Here is a 12,935-nt window from a genome sequence, read left to right as displayed (position 1 = left end):
GAACCAGTCAATGAGCACTTGGTCAGCAGTGGAGGAGCAGATCAGGTAAGGCAGGAGGTGAAGGCAGATTCCAGAGGCAAGCCATGGTCAGAATAGTGTGCACATCTGCATAATTACCTGCTAGCCTGCGCCACATATACGCCTCGCAGCACCATTCATACTATGGGCAAGCCTTCCCTGACAGCACCGTAATATGTGTCCTGAGGGAATCTCTCAGGAGAGACCTCCTGTCTACTATGAATTGAAAACTTGTAAAAAATAAGGTGTGAGACTGTCTCTAAAGGTTTTATAATACATTGATGACAAGCCATCAGGATTTACCTGATTTAGCTAATGCAATAGCCACACGAAGTTTCACATCTGAGATGAGGATCTCAAGAGATTCTTAATCCTCCACCCAAGGCCTGAAGAAATTACTCTGAAGCAGTTTGCTTGGCCATTGGAAGATGATGGTAAATTGTATACTTTTATTGAAATTCCCGAGCTATGGAACCAGACATGTGTTTTGTTTCTGATGGGGAAGAGATGGAGGAAATGTAGGTTTTCTGTTGTGGGCTTCTGATGACTCTCACCAACAAATGGCTCAGTTTGTCAGAAAACTCATAGAAGGACCTACATACCTTCACATTTGTTTTGCTTAAGATCATCAAATAAGGGAGAGTTCAGTTGCTAATGATGGGCCAAGAGTCCATGGTGCACCACAGAGGCAAGAGACTTTTTATAGAGAGATTCCAAATTACGAATTTGTGCATATAAAGTCTGACATTGGGGAGAATATTGCTTCTTTCAGATGGCAACATGCTTTATAAAGAGGTCCCTGGCATTGTCTTATGTTAATTAGGAGGTCCACACAGAAACAGTCCATAAAACAAATCTGTTGTCTTATATCAACTTGGAGGATGATTTATTTATAAATGTACTTTCCCGCAGCAACTAGTCCAACAGTTCTTTTCCAGAGAGATATTACAATGAACAACAGCCCTCAGAGTCCCATTTAAGATACTTCATATCAAACATGGAGATACTACACCGTCCAGCATATGTCCAATCTATAATATGCACCTAGGTAGCTTCCATGCGTGCAATAATGCGAGTTATGACCTATACCTGTGCTTCCATATTAATGAAAAGAAGCAGCTCCCTCCCACCCAAAAAACTTCACTTGATATAGTTTACTGGAAGGGTTTCTGATTGGCTGACAAAACACTTTTGATCTTACATAAAAAGACTTCACTTGCCATTACTGTAAATAACAATTAAAGTCATTATAGTGTTTAACAGGTACACAAGTCTAATTACCATCAATAAATACTTATTGTATGGTCACATCACATGCTTTATCATCCTTAAACATGTAAACAATGTACCCAGGTCTCCACCCGGGCAGCAGTGAACTCCAGAGGCTCCCTACAGCGTCCCCTGCATCCGGTAAGCCATCTCCATCTCCATCCACCTCCATCCCCACCCCTGCACCCAGACAAGCCACCTCCATCCATCCTCATCCCTCCATCTCCATCCATCCTCACCCCGGCGGTCTTCCCCACGGACACCCACGGCCTTGTCACCAGGGGTTACCCGTGGCCTGGTGCATTGGCTTCAAAGGACATCAATTCTACAACTGTCACCCATCCCTCTCTTCCTCAAGCCAACCCTCATCCTACAACCTGGAACTTCCACCTGGACCCTGAACCCTGCCAAGCAAGTCTCCACAAAAGCACGAACATCCTCCCGCAAGAAACAGCCACACAACGCTCCAGATCTGACCACCTAGACACCACTCACGCCGACCCCAGCCCAGCATGACCCAAAGGAAAAGAAACTGTCACACAACGCTCCAGATCCGACCACCCAGACCCCACTCACGCCGACCCCAGCCCAGCTTGACCCAAAGGACAAGAACTCTAGCTGCAGAAAGATACTACAACAAGTAACTCTACTGCACGCTAGACAATCTGCAATCAAGCGCCCCTGGAAACCATCTCTCCATACCCAATCCCCACTCCCTACACCCTTAAATGCCTCCTCTACTCCTCTTCATAGTCCTTTTTGTGTTCCCAAAACCTCACTTCTCCGTCCCTCTGCTCCACCCAAAAACCTATACATCTCTCCCTCACTGCTCCCATCTCCTCATTACTGCTCTCATCACGTGCACACACCCGTATACATCCCGCTCACATGCCACCTTCCTCACCCTTCTTCTCCTCCTAACCTCTGGGGATATCTCCCCGAACCCTGGTCCTCCTCTACTTCGCCCACACACAAGACATCCTCTTTCCCCCGGGAATCACCGCAATCCCCTCAATCTTATATCTGTCCCCTTGCTCCCCAAAACCACCCTCCCGTTCTCCTGTGTACTCTGGAACGCCCGTTCAGTCTGCAATAAACTCACCTCTATCCATGACCTCTTCGTGTTCCACTCTCTTAACCTTCTTGCCCTGAGCGAAACCTGGCTCCAAGCAGCTGACACTGCCTCCCCCGCAGCACTCTCCTATGGAGGCCTCACCTTGACCCACTCACCCAGGCCCAGCGGCCAAAAAGGAGGCGGGGTTGGTCTACTTCTGTCACCTCTAAGCACCTTTCAAGTCCTCCCTAACCCTCCCTCTCTATCCTTCTCTTCTTTCGAGACCCACTGCATCCGGCTATTCTCTCCAACCTCTGAGGATTGCAGTGATCTACCGGCCTCCTGGCCCCGTGTTCCGCTTTCTCGACGACTTCGCCGCCTGGCTACCCTACTTTCTCTCCTCTGAGGTACCCACTATCATCCTCCGAGACTTCAACATCCCTATTAACGTAAATAACCAAGCTACATCCCAACTCCTCCACGTAACCTCTTCTTTTGAGCTAGCACAGTGTATTCAGTCCTCCACTAATTTTGACGGAAATACCTTAGACCTTGTCTTCTCCCACCACTGTACTCCCTATAACCTCTCAAACACCCCATTTTCCCCTCTCTGATCACAATCTCATCACCTTCACAGTCTCCTCGTCCTCAAACACCTATCCCTCCAAACGTCAAACTATCACCAGCAGAAACCTCCGCAACCTGAACCCTGTCCCTTTCCACTCTGCTGCTGACCAACTTTACGACAGTATCCTTCCCCTGTCCTGCCCTGACCACTGGCGCGAAACCAGATCCCAACAAGCGTTCACCTGATATAAATCTGCCTTCCTAACCTACACCTCCTTCCTTCATGCTGCCAAGCAAGCCTACTTTGTTACCCTCATTAATACCTTCTCCTCCAGTCCTCGCTGGCTCTTCTCTACTTTTGACTCTCTACTCTCTTCGCCCCCACCTCTACCCAGTACCTCACTCATCGCCCACGAGATTCCTAACCACTTCAAAAACAAGATCGACGCAATTCGTAGGGACATCGCCACTGCTCAAACTTCCACCCCACCTAGCATCCCTCACACTAAAACCCCCTCAACACTCCACTCCTTCAACCTCGCCACTGCCCAGACTCCAACCCCACCTAGCATTCCTCACACTAAAACCCCCTCAACACTCCACTCCTTCAACCTCGCCACCACTGAAGAGGTCACTATGGTCTTCTCTGAAGCCCACCTCACCACCTGCCCCCTTGACCCTGTCCCCTCACAACTCCTACGATCACCCTCTTCATCCTACGCTCCCTCACACGCATCTTTAATCTTTCCCTCTCTACTGACACATCCCCCTCCCCTCTAAAACACGCGCACATCACTCCCATACTTAAAAAACCCTCCATGGATCCCACCGACCTGAACAACCTTAGACCCATCTCCCTTCTGCCATTTACATTCAAACTCCTAAAGCGCCTAGTCTATAATCGCCTGAGTTCCCACCTCACCGACAACAACCTCCTTGATCCCCTACAATCTGGCTTCTGCCCCCAACACTCCACCAAAACTGCCCTACTTAAACTCACCAACGACCTGCTAACCGCCAAAGCTAATGGCCACTATTCAGTGCTCCTACTCTTCGACCTCTCTGCGGCTTTCGACACGGTTGACCACCCCCTCCTCCTCAAAAAACTACACTCTGACTTGGCCTCAAAGACTCCGCTCTCTCCTGGCTCTCTTCCTATCATCTATCACAGCGCTCCTTCAGTGTTACCTATAATGCTGCCACCTCCTCTTCACTCCCCCTCTCTGTTGGGGTCCCTCAAGGTTCTGTCCTCGGGCCCCTTCTCTTCTCCATCTACACCTCCTCCCTTGGCCAATTGATACACTCTCATGGCTTCAACTACCATCTCTATGCCAACGACATGCAAATCTATCTCTCTACCCCCCACCTCACCCCTTCAGTCTCCACCCGTATCACAAGCCTACTGAGCGACATATCGGATTGGATGTCACTCCACTTCCTCAAACTAAATCTTTCCAAAACTGAGCTCCTAGTTTTCCCCCCAGCCCACGCTCCCCCCGACTTCTCCATCAAGACCAACAACACCACCATCAGTCTCTCCCCTCAAGCCAGAGTACAAGGTGTCATCCTAGACTCCAATCTGTCCTTCCAGCCCCAGGTCCATTCGCTCACAAGCTCATGTAGACTTCACCTCTGCAACATCTCCAAAATACGTCCATTCCTAACCCCGGAAACCACTAAGCAACTCATTCACTCCCTCATTATATCACGCCTCAACTACTGTAACTCCCTCCTCATCGGCTTACCTCACCGCAGACTATCCCCGCTTCAGTCTATCTTGAATGCTGCGGCCAGACTCATCCACCTTACTAACCGCTCCGTATCCGCCACCCCTCTCTGCCAATCCCTCCACTGGCTTCCGATTGCCCAACGGATAAAATTCAAAATGCTAACATTGATGTATAAAGCTGTTCATAATACTGCCCTAAACTACATCACTGATCTGGTATCCAAATACCACCCAAAATGTACTCTCCGCTCCTCACAAGACCTCCTACTGTCTAATTCCCTGGTCTCCTCCTCCCATGCCCAACTCCAGGACTTCTCCAGGGCTTCCCCGATCCTCTGGAACTCCCTACCCCAACACTGCAAATTGAAAGAAAAACGAGAAGCACACCAACCTTGCGCATTACCTCAGTAACCAAAATATATTGATAAAGGAATGGTACTCACAAACAGCGAATAAAATCAGGCACGTAAGTCCTCCAAAGGACTTCAGAGACAAGAAGCCAGCACGAATCCCATCCTGGGGGTAGACACTCAGTACAGCTGACGTGTTTCTAAGGCCATGCCTTCTTCATCTACTTGCCACCGGCCTGGGTCCTACAGTGGAGGAGAAATCGTATTTACTCCCTACCCTAATCCATCAGACTATCACTTACTCTCCTCACCTTTAGGCGCACTCTGAAAACCTCTCTTCAGGGAAGCCTACCCCACCCTCAGCTAATTACTGAACTCCTCCACTCTTCCTACCACTCCATCCCCCACAGCTATTTCCTCCTGTACCACTATCCCCTCCCTCCTAGATTGTAAGCTCCTAGGAGCAGGGCCCTCGAACCCCTCGTGTATTGAATCGTATTGTTACTGTACTGTCTCGTGTACTGTCTCCCATTATAATGTACAGCGCTGAGCAAACTCTTGGTGCTATATAAATCCTGTATAATAATAATACCCTTTGAAATGTCTAATTAGGTAAACAGGCTATTCCCCAAATACCAAGGTGAGCTTGTATAAAATTAACATAGCAAAGAATTCTTTTGATGTGTAAAGTGGTCTTGTCACTGGCCTGTCCAAGAATAAACAGTATGTGTTTTCAATATATACAATATACTACTACTGCTACACCTGGTAACCTACACCATAGTTTCCTATTTGCTGCAAAAGGGATGATAACCATGGTCAGATGGATGGGAGCATGGTCTAAAAAAAATCATGAAATCAATGGTGGCAGAAGATACATTGGATCCTTGTGATGAATGAAAAAGTAACCGAGTACTAAAAGTAGGTGTGTCACGTACCTACCGACGGTTGCTCTATGGATCCACAGACCGGGATTCTCCAGGGCGCAAAGTCTGCTTGTTCACCAGAGCCCCTGATGGTGGGGATGGACTTGGAGCAGGCTGAGACCAGGTCGCGGCCCCTGGGTACACCCAGCTGTAGTAGAGGAAACTGCCAGTGGCACGTAGCTGGATAAGAGCCTGATATGAGGAGGCTGAGCAGGCCTTGACAGTAACGGATGGATCCGTGCATGATGGATGGACGGAACACACTGTGAACAGTAGCAGAGTCAGACAGGCCGGGTCGGTATCAATGGAGGCAGAATGGAACAGAGCAGCAGGCAGAGAATCATCAGGGCACAAACCAGGTTCAGCAGCAGGAGATCGGATAATCGGGTACATGCAGAAGAATGGTCAAACGAGCCAGGAGTCAGGGCAGGAGATGGTCAGCAGTAATCAGGATCACGCAGGGTTCGGCAACAACAGGATACTCTCACAGAAACAGGATAAACAGGAACAAGACCATATGGCAATGTGAGCACTGCAAGAGCTGGTTTAAATAGCCTGCCCGACGCTGACAGGCGTGCCTGGGTCCTAGTGCCTGCCCGGCGCAGTCATTGGTGACAGGTGCGCCTGGGTCCTAGTGCCCGGCTGCCTGTACGTCTTGTCGGGATCCTACGCATGAGCAGATTCGTGCGCCGCGGCGATCTTCTCGTTCCCTGACAAGGTGTAATCATGACTTGATGGGTTTAAATATAGTGAAAAAATCTTCTAAAGGTGTATAAATATGGCACACACAAATATATAAGTAGCTACTATAACATAAAAACCCTATCTCATATGTGGGCAAAATCAATAAATGAATAACAAATAATACTGTGCAGCGCTACACATCAAAAATAAAATAGTGAATACTATAAGTGATAATAATAATATTAAAGTACCAATAAAATTGCTTCTGAATGAAATATCCTTCCTCCTATGAACACCTGGTGCTCCAAAACGCAGAAAGAGTGCACAATTCCTCCACCAGATGTCTGCTCACCTCCAGCATTGTGACCTTACATATATTATGCTTACTCTATCTGCACTTTTGGTCCCAAAGTGGACTCTGAAGATCAACTTGATTAGTAATGAATCCCAATGGCTCACTCCAAAGAACACCCTTCATCGGTAGTAATCCTCATGAACAAAAAACTTAACATAGTGTTTACGCTTTAAAAAGCTTTATTTATCACAAAAACTTCCACATATGCACTCACATGTGGCAGGTGCCAGACCACACCAAGTATGAAAAGCATCCAATGAATATCTCCACAATCCCAAGGAATCTGTGCCTTCCAAGTCAGCTACAATCAATCACAGCAGTATATGCTCCAGCATGATGCAAGATCTTGTGAAAAAACATGTGACACAATAGCAACCAAGGGCCCTGAAAGTGTTACCAGAGTGCCCCACAATCTGCAGAGTCCTGGAGTGATGTATACCACTGCTGTAATAAACGCTGACTTCTCGTTGAGTTTTGTCCCCGATCACGTGACTTTAACAAGGGGACCTGATATCATGACTTGATGGGTGTTGGAATAGCCAGGTATCCACAAACTGGTGCAAATGGAGCTCAAGTTTGAGTTTCTTTCAGTAAGTGAAGAAAGATGCAACGCACCTTGAGAGACATCAAGCAAGGGGCCATATGCAAATTGAAGTCTCCTCCCCCCCTCCCCATGAAGACCATCAGGCTCTCTCCAAATTCAGCAAAACCTTGCGAGACACATTGCAGGAAGCCCAAGTGATCTGAGTTGGGAAAGTATACATTGATGAATATAATCAGAACTTCACCAATCTTTTCCTTAACAAAAAGAAAATGGCTATGTTCATCTGTATGTTGAGAAATAAAGGTCCGGGGAACAGGCCGGGCTATCAAAATACTAATGCCTTAGCAAGATGAGAAATCCTGTCACTCTTAAAGTGGGTTTCCTGCGGGAAAACTACCTGAATTTGCATCATAGCCAGGTTTGATAGCAGCCTAGAATGCTTCTCAGGTAGATTGACGTCACTGACATTAAGCGATGTAAATCTGAGTAAATCCATTTATGAACAAAATAAAACTTCCCACCATTTGGTGCAGAAAATGAGGAAGCGAGATCCCTGGACAAAAAATGGAGGGAGGGAGATGAAAAAAAAGAGTATGAAAGGAAATAGGCAGAGAGAAATTGAAAAAATGGGAAAATGTAAGCAGGGATCTAGTCCTCCTGAGATGTAGGGCTACAGAATATGTCCAATCCCACTAGTAGAGAGGACTCACCAATTTGGAGGTTTGGTAGCAGACTGGATTTAGCTAAAAAACACACTCCTGGGGCCCAAGGCAGCAAGGCATAAACATTTCCACCAGGTCCAACTGGTGGCTACCCACCTAACCCTTAAGAGGAGACAGTAGTGTCTATGCCCTATAAAATAATAAAGAGCTATCTCCAGGAGGCAGCAAGCCAAGCAGGGATGCCACATGTCAGTTCTCAAGTAGAGACATTATAACTGTAAGGAAAACATTTACCTGTAGCACTACCCCCTTAAGGGTCACTGAGTTATTTTCAAGCTCCCTGTCACTCTTGACCCCACTCTGAAATCCCAAACCCTGCTGACACCACCGTACACTTATGGCCAGAGTAATCTCACTCAATATTACCTGAAAATAGACTCACACACAGGTTAGAGTCAAGTATGAGCACAGTAAAGCAGCACAAAATTACAGGGGTGAAAATAATAACAGTTATCATTCTTGTAACTTTAAGCAACAGTCAGCACACATATAACAAAAATCTCAGTCAGTTCTGGATGTCCTACAATTCAGAATTTAACTAAAGGCCTCAACTCTGAGATGTCCCCAGTGAGCAAAGGAAAACTATTAAAGAGTAAGGCTAGCTCACTTGGGACCTCAGAAGATGATGAGAAGGTTCAAGTCTAAGGTAAGGAAAGAGCTTTTTAATTGGGAAGGCTAATGTCCCCTTAATTGCAGTGGAAGATCTGCACACTTGTTATGGCCCAGTTGGTGCACTGCAAGAATTCAGATCTCCTAGGTTGCAACAGGTGGAAGTTCCTCAAAAGGATTTATGCAAGCACAAGTGCTATCCCTTTAAGTGGTATTTATCTTGGGCAGTACCCCTTTAAGGCACCAAATAAGATGCAGGTTTTATGCAAGCAGTTTAAAGTGTGGGCAGAAGCACTTATTGACAAAGAGTTAATTCCTCTCTAAGATGCAGTAGCAAATGGCAACAATGACTAGTGTCCCTTGATGGATGTTAACCAATTGCAGAGAAGACAGTGGTGTGGCTTGGCCCCCCTAGGGAAGACACAGCAGTGGGATTTGATGACTGGATTATGCTAAAGATGTGCTTGTTTATAGGCCAGGTGAATTAGGCCTCAATTTGTGTTATAGGCGAACAATGTCAGTAACTAGATAGAGAATGGCTGATGCAAGAGAATATCAGTGACAACTAACTGGCTGGAGATTGGGACTCCCTCACCCGATCTGTGGCATCATACCAGTCACTGGTGGTTTCACTGTAGATGGGGGCAGGGGGCATGTTCTGGAATGACGTCCAAAGGAGATTATTAACTCCATACACACATGTTCTGCCAATGTAACTCCCAGAGAGGTTACTGATAACTGTGATCATATCACCAATGTAAAAACTTTTATTGCTGTATATATCTAAGCCAAGTGTTCAACAGTCCCTTCTTCATGACCCACTACAACCATGGTTATGTTGTAACATCCTTATAAAACTAACATTAATTTTCAATCAGGTCCAAAGGAAACTGTAAAAGCAGAACTTCGGGCAAAAACTTCTTTACATGTCCTTGTTGCTGATTTCCTACCTTCACTGTATATGTCATCTATCTTCTTGTTAACTCAGTAGTTGCTCTGATGTAGTCTGAAGATTTTCAAATCAAACCGTTTTAGTTCCCAGGGGTTTCCTGTTTTTAAGATCAGTGGCTGCTATTCCTCCTATTCCCCCAGCCACCAGTCTTGGCCATTCCCTTTTGTAGTTCTATCCACAGGAAGCAGGGATGTACTTCTGTGCTGTAGTGGGCAGAACAGGCCTCGGAGACTGTCGGTCTCTACCGTTGGCCCATGGAGGTGGGGTTCTAAAAATGTCAGCCTCCCTGGGCCGCTCTGAAAGGCTGCACTGGTTGGAGGGGGAGGATACAGCTGGGACACAGGAGGACTGACCACAGACTCAGCGCTCCTTTCAGAGCATGACAAACAGTTCTACAGCAGTTGGTGAAGCGTGCAAGAGCCAGGAGAAAGCCAGCTGTAAAAACTGAGCAGTGATGTCTGAAGTCGGCCGGACAGCTGTTTCTGGGGCTCCACCCACTTTCTTAAACTGTCCAATCATTGGCTGGACTTTGACAGCTGCTCCAGTCCCACCCACCTTGGGCAGTGGGTGGCATATAGAGCAACCAACGCTCCGCATTCTCCTCCCGGCAGCTGCTGAATGCCTGTGGAAGGGAGAGGAGGAGAAGCAGGCATTCAGCAGCTGCCGGGAGGAGAATGCGGAGCGTTGGTTGCTCTATATGCCGCTCACCGCCCTTCTCATCCAGCCTGCCATGTGTTTCTGGCAGCCATTGGTTGCTGTGACTGCCAGCTCCACCTCCTAACTCCGCCCCCTGATTTCGGTTACTGCTTCTTGGTTCTCTGCCACAGCAGCGCCCAGCACCTGAGTGTATGGTGTGTCTTCCTGTCACACTGCCCCCCTTCTGTCACACCCCCCTCCCACCTGTTACATTGCCCCCCCACCTCTCACACTGCCCCCCCTCCTGTCACACGACCCATTACATTGCCCCCACCTGTAACACTGCCCTCCCCTTTTGTCACACTGACTCCTCCACCAGTCACACTGCCCCCCCCCCCCGTCACACCACCCCCCAACCTGTTACAATGCCCCCTCACCTGTCACACTGCCCCCTCTCCTGTCAAACTTCCCCCCTCTCCTGTCACACTACCCCCCTCCTGTCACACTGATGTAATAGTACCTGTCCCTTTGATCCCGCAAGAGGTAAACTTTTCACTTCCTGTTTCTGTGACCTTGCTAGAGGGAGACTTCTCCTCACTTCCTGTCCCTGTGACACCACTGAAGGGAGACTTCCTGTTTCTGTGACTTCACTGGAGGGAGACTTCCCTTCAATTCCTGTTTCTGTGACCCCACTGGAGGGAGATGTCCTCTCAATTCCTGTCCCTGTGACACCTCCAGAGGGAGACTTCCAATCACTAATAGTCCCTGTGACCTCACTGGAGGGAGACTTCCCTTCACTTCCTGTTTCTGTGACCCCCCCCACCACAGGAGGGAGACTTCTCACTTCCTGTCCCTGTGACCCCACTGGAGGGAGACTTCCTCTCACTTCCTGTCCCTGTGACACCACTGGAGAGAGACTTCCCCTCACTTTCTATCTTTGTGACACCTCCGGAGGGAGACTTCCTGTTTCTGTGATACCACTGAAGGGAGACTTCCTGTTTCTCTAACACCACTGAAGGGTGACTTCCCCTCACTTCCTTTTTCTGTGACCCCACTTGAGGGAGATCTCCCCTCACTTCCTGTCCCTTTGACCCCCACCGGAAGGAGACTTTCCCTCACTTCTTGTCCCTGTGACCCCGTGGGAGGGAGACTTCCCCTCACTTCCTGTGTCTGTGATTCCACTATGGGAAGACTTCCCCTCACTTCTTGTCACTGTGACACCACTGGAGGGCGACTTCCTCTCACTTTCTGCCCCTGTGACACCTCTGAAGGAAGACTTCCTGTTTCTGTGACCCCCCAATGAAGGAAGACTTCCCCTCACTTCCTGTTCCTGTGACACTACTGGTGAGAGACTTCCTGCTCCTGTGACCCACTGGAAGGAAATTTCCCCTCACTTACTATTTCTGTGACCCCACTGGAGGGAGATTTTCCCTCACTTCATGTCCCTGTGACATCATTAGAGGGAGACTTCCCCTCACTTCCTGCCCTGTGACCCCACCGGAGGGAGACTTCCCCTCACTTCCTGTTCCTGTGACACCACTGGAGAGAGACTTCCCCTCACTTCCTGTCTTTGTGACACCACTGGAGGGAGACTTCCTGTTTCTGTGACACCACTGAAGGGAGACTTCCTGTTTCTGTAACACCACTGTAGGGTGACTTCCCCTCACTTCCTTTTTCTGTGACCCCACTTGAGGGAGATCTCCCCTCTCTTCCTGTCTCTGTGACCCCCACCAGAGGGAGACTTCCCCTCACTTATTGTCCCTGTGACCCCACCGGAGGGAGACTTTCCCTCATTTCATGTTTTTGTGATCCCACCAAGGGGAGACTTCCCCTCACTTCCTGTCCCTGTGACCCCACTGGAGGGCAACTTCCTCTCACTTCCTGCCCCTGTGACACCACTGAGGGAAGACTTCCTGTTTCTGTGACCCCACTGAAGGGAGACTTCCCCCAACTTTGTGTCCCTGTTACACTACTGGAGAGAGGCTTCCTGCTCCTGTGACCCACTGGAGGGAAACTTTCCCCTCACTTACTGTTTCTGTGAGCCCACCGGAGGGAGATTTTCCCTCACTTCGTGTCTCTGTGATTGCACTAGAAGGAGACTTCCCCTCACTTTCTGTCCCTGTGACCCCACCAGAGGGAGACTTCCCCTCACTTCTTTTCTCGGTGTTCCCATCAGAGGGAGGCTTCCACTTACTTCCTGTCCCTGTAACCCCACTGACGAGAAACTTCCTCTCACTTCCTATCCTTGTGACCCCACTGGAGGAAGACTTCCCCTCACTTCCTGTTTATGTGACCCCACTGGAGGGAGACTTCACCTCACTTCCTGAACCTGGAACAGCCATACAAACATTGTCAGAGGTTCAACACCTGCCTTGATGTACTATAAATGTGATCTGTTCTGTGATCCCATGGGATACGTTTCAAGTTGTCTCCTGTTGTCTCCAGTATCTAATCAATTAGTTTATCTGCTTTTGTTGCTGGGGGGAGGTGAGATTCATGTGAAGAGAGCAGCCAAAACCA

The 12,935-nt window shown here is 48.4% G+C and overlaps 1 protein-coding gene across 1 annotated transcript in view; it reads right to left on the bottom strand.

The window, feature by feature from the left end:
- LOC149455072 (endogenous murine leukemia virus Env polyprotein from Emv-2 locus-like) overlaps nucleotides 1–10,294 on the bottom strand; it is a 79,648-nt gene extending 69,354 nt beyond the window's left edge. The window contains exons 1-2 of the mRNA XM_089686681.1: nucleotides 9,778–10,294; nucleotides 5,081–5,230 (exon numbers count right to left, since the gene is read on the bottom strand). The gene's annotated coding sequence lies outside the window, so the exon portion shown is untranslated. The remainder of the gene's footprint in view (nucleotides 1–5,080; nucleotides 5,231–9,777) is intronic.
- Nucleotides 10,295–12,935: the final 2,641 nt, after the last annotated feature.

The sequence above is a fragment of the Staurois parvus genome, unplaced genomic scaffold (assembly GCF_062004578.1).
Source record: "Staurois parvus isolate SC_StPar_1 unplaced genomic scaffold, SC_StPar_1.0 ptg000406l, whole genome shotgun sequence".
NCBI classification, from domain to species: domain Eukaryota; kingdom Metazoa; phylum Chordata; class Amphibia; order Anura; family Ranidae; genus Staurois; species Staurois parvus.
Note: the sequence above shows the minus strand (reverse complement) of the source record. Positions and strands in the feature narration are given on the sequence as shown.